At 30.1% G+C, this 4594-nt stretch overlaps 1 pseudogene; it reads right to left on the bottom strand.

The window, feature by feature from the left end:
• Nucleotides 1-1742: 1742 nt before the first annotated feature.
• On the bottom strand, nucleotides 1743-2474 carry LOC117175635 (annotated as a pseudogene).
• Between the last annotated feature and the right edge of the window lie 2120 nt (nucleotides 2475-4594).

The raw sequence follows: 4594 nt of genomic DNA, 5'->3' as shown, positions 1-4594 counted from the left end.
TTTATTTTTAATTAAATTAAATTCCTATTTATATTTTAACAAAATTATTGAAAATTCAATTTTTAATTATTTTAATATGAATTATAAATTATTAAATATTTTTGAAAGTTAACATTTTAAATTACATTTTGAATCTTATACTTTAAATATTTGTATTTAATCTCTCCCTATTACGGTTTTGAGGGACTTCGCTCCCTGTACATATATTTACAATTCTATCCTTAGTATAACTTAACTACTACTTATATTCTACTCTTTCGCATTACGTAGGATAAACAATAGTAACAGTAGTAACATCAATTCTTAAAATAAGCGAGCTTCCAGGTCTTCCGTTTCCTCTTACCATAAAAAATGCATTTTCCACGATATTGAAAACAATTTTCTCTTTTTCCTGTCCTTTTTCATCCCTTTCCCCTTTTTGTCCCTTTCCAACCTGTATCTGCATGCTCTCACTCCTTCTCCCATTCTAAACCGTATAACCCTACTCCTTTTTTCTTCCTTTTTTATTTCTTGCAGATATTCTGACTCTAACTCTATGTTGTGCCACTCCATGACCCCTTATCAAATATTACCAACCCTTCTCATTTTTCTCCTTTCTTCCTTTCATTTTGAAATTCCCGAATTGCCTCTCGCTTCATTGTTCCGAATTTCTCCCAAACATTCTTGTGTTATTCTGCTTCCCTTTCCCCTTTTTAGCTTCTCTGCAAATCTCCAGGCTCTCGTAATTTGTCTAATAACCATATTTTCTCCTCCTAACTCTTTTCTTAATATGTATCATGGGAAACTCCAGCTAACCCCCATTACCCACCTTAAAAATCGCTCATGCATGCTCTCTACTTCCCTATGTTCCTTCCATCCCCAGATCTCCACACCATAACACAACACCGCCCAAACCAACGCATCAAACAACCAAATCCTCATTTTCCAATCGTTCTTAAATCTTCTCCCTCCAATACGCCATACTTGGCCCATTACTTTACTCGCACACTCAATTTTTTTCCTCACCTGCAGCACTCAAAGGGCACCCTTGCCTTAGATCTCTGTCTGTTCAGAAAACATGCACTTTTTTATGTCCTATTTTCATCCTAATACTGGTTCAAGTAAAAATTTATTTTATCCTCTCCACCAACTTTTCCTGTAAACCCCTATCTTTCATTGCCTGCCATAGCACTTTCCTGTTTACTGAATCAAACGCTGCTTTAAAATCTACGAATAAACCGACTAATTTCCCTTTCTTTCTTCCCAAGTTTCGGTTAACTAAGTAATTAAGTATGTAGATATTGTATATAGTTCCCATCCCTTTCCTAAATGCCGTCTGATTATGTGAGATAGTTTCTTTTTGTTCTACCTGAATCTCCAACCTTTTTCTTAAGATTTCTGCATATATTTTATAGCCGACTGATATGAGAGTAATATTATTCGATATGAAACAACTCTTTACCAAATAATATAAATTAATAAAAAAATCTTATTAAAGATAATAACGAACCAGTTGATGAAATTGAATTTCATAATAAATATGAATCAGAGTAATCAGAATATAGTCGAGGTATACCTCTTAATCCTAAAAAATGTCAAGGAAACAATGTTAAATTTACTGCAATAAATATAAAATAAAATTGAATTTTTAATCATTCTGAATTTAATGTCAATCATTTAATTACAGGATATCAATGAATTATACCTCCAATAATTCCAAATACAGCTCTTATTGATAAAACATAATGAAAATGAGCAACTGCTCAATAAGTATCATGCATAACAATATCAATTGATGAATTAGCTAATGTTACTCCAGTTATTCCACCAATAGAAAATAAGAAAATAAATCCTGAAGATCATATAATAGATAAATTAAAATTAATTTTAAATCCATATATTGTTGTTAGTCATTTAAAAATCTTAATGCCTGTGGGAATTGCAACAATTATTGCTACTGAGGTAATAATAAGCTCGAGTATCAATATCTATTCCTACAGTAAATATATGATGACTTCAAACAATAAATCCTAATATACCAATAGAAATTATTGCATACATTATACCTAAAGATCCAAATGTATTTTTTCCCCCACATTCGATATAAATTATATGTGAAATTATTCCAAATGCTGGTAAAATTAAAATATAGACTTCTGGGTGACCAAAAAATAAAAAAAAATGTTGATATAAAATAGGATCACCTCCTCCTATTGGATCAAAAAATGAAGTATTTATATTAAGATCAAATAATAATATTGTAATAACTCCAGCTAAAATAGGCAAAGATAACAATAATAAAATTGTTGTTAAAAAATAGATCGTACAAATAAAGGGATTTGATCTTTTTTTATTAAATTAAGTCGTATATTTAAAATGGTAGTAATAAAATCAATTGACCCTAAAATGGAAGAGATTCCATTTAAATGTAAAGAATAAATAGTTAAATCAACAAAAATGCCTGGATGTCCTAAATTTGAAGATAAAGAAGGATAAACAGTTCATTCAGTCCCTGCACCTTGATCTACTAATATACAAGCTAGTAATAAAAATAACGCAGGAATTAAAATTCGATATCTTATATTATTTAATCGGGAAAAAGCTATATCAGGAGCTGCTAATACTCAAGGAACTAAATAATTTACAAATCCTCCTACTATAATCGTTATAACTATAAAAAAATTATTACAAAAGCATATGCAGTTACAATTGAATTATAAATTTGGTCATTTCCAATTAATTGTACAGGTATACCTAATTCTAGTCGAATAATTATTATTAAAGCTGAACCAATTATTCCTGATCCATTTCCAAATATGAAATATAATATTCCAATATCTTTATGATTAGTTGAATATAATTACATCAAAATTTTTTATACATTGTTTTAATTTTAATGATAATATTTTCTTTTTATTGTGAATTGAGATTTTTTAATAATCTAAAAATTATATAATTATGAAAAGTATTATGTCTGATTAAAGTATTAAATTGTAAATTTATTTAATAATATATTAAATATTCCATTACTAATTATAAATTTTAATATTTGAATTTTGATATCAATAATATTAATTAGATTTTTTTCTAATAAATACAAATTCTGTAATTTATTTTTGTATAAGAACTAAAATTAATATGATGTAATTTTTTCCTATAATCTTACTTTTAAATAAAAATTTTAATGATTAATCATTAAAGTATTTTTTAATTCAAAGTTTAAGATCTTCCTTAATATTATTTTTCATATTAAATTTCATAAATAAATTTATTAATGTATTATTTTTATTAATTTTAATATCTTTATTGATAAAATTATGTTTTCTTCCAGAGGGGATTTAGAAAAGGGATGTGAACTATAGACAATATCAACGTACTTAACGACTTAGAAGAATGTGTGAGAGCCAAAGATCTCACCGTGAACGTAGATAAGACAAAGGTGATGTGCTTCAGAAATAGAAAGAGCAAAATAAATTACGTTTGGTAGATGAACGGAAAAAAATTGGAAATTGTGGAGGAGTTCTGTCACCTAGGTATTTGGTTTGAGTCAGAAGGGGGAAAGGAGCTGCAGGTGGGGAAAATAATTGAGTATGCGAGTAAGGTAATGGGCCGAGTATGGTGTATAGGAAAGAGAAGACTTAAGAACGATAGGAAAATGAGGGTCTAGTTGTTTGATGCGTTAGTTTGGGTGGTGTTGTGGTATGGTGTGGCTATCTGGGGATGGAAGGAACATAGGAAAGTAGAGAGAATGTATAAGCGATTTTTAAGGTGGGTAGTGGGGGTTTGCTGGAGTTGCCCAGGATACATGTTAAAAAAAGAGTTATGAAGAGAAAATATGGTTACTAGACGAATTAAGAGGGCCTGCAGGTTTGCACAGAAGCTAAAAAGGGGATAAGGAAACAAAATAACACAAGCATGTTTGGGAGAAATTCGGAACAATGAAGCGAGAGGCAATTTGGGAAATTCAAAATGGGAGGAAGAAAGCCGAAAAATGAGAAGGGTTTGTAGTATAAGAGAAGGACTTATAGAGTGTTAGAACATAGAGTTAGAGCTATTAGTTAAACAAGGAGAAGAGAGATGCACAAAGATAATATATTCGAGGTACAATAGATGGTATATGATGGTCAAAGGGTTGACGGAATCAGAAAATGCCTGAATAAAGGATTAGAGAGCCACACAAAAAAAAGTGTGCGGATCTGGTAACAAGACACACGTATTCCTCTGGATTTTGGGGCGCTGAATTCAAATCCGGTATCCAAAATCACCCATCACGTCATAGTTGAGTCATAACCTCAAAAAATGACGAAAAATCATGCACTGAGGCAAATAAATTTCAAAATAATGCCAGTGATGAAAGTTTTCACTTTAAAAACATGTTTGTATCAATTAAAATGTATAACTGTAACTTAAGCATGCAAATGAATAAGAGTTTTATTCAAAATTTTTTTCTCTCTGCTTTTCTTAGACTTAAGCGATACATTTATACTCTCTTCCGTGTTTACATGTAATCTTACTTTTTATCGTAATTAAATTGATTTATAGACCTACTTCAGTCTATTTTCTGCCTGCTATAACGTGTGCTTTTTTCTTCGAAGGAACGATGCAAAGGGTTACG

This window comes from Belonocnema kinseyi, chromosome 6 (genome assembly GCF_010883055.1).
Source record: "Belonocnema kinseyi isolate 2016_QV_RU_SX_M_011 chromosome 6, B_treatae_v1, whole genome shotgun sequence".
Taxonomy (NCBI): Eukaryota; Metazoa; Arthropoda; class Insecta; order Hymenoptera; family Cynipidae; genus Belonocnema; species Belonocnema kinseyi.
Note: the sequence above shows the minus strand (reverse complement) of the source record. Positions and strands in the feature narration are given on the sequence as shown.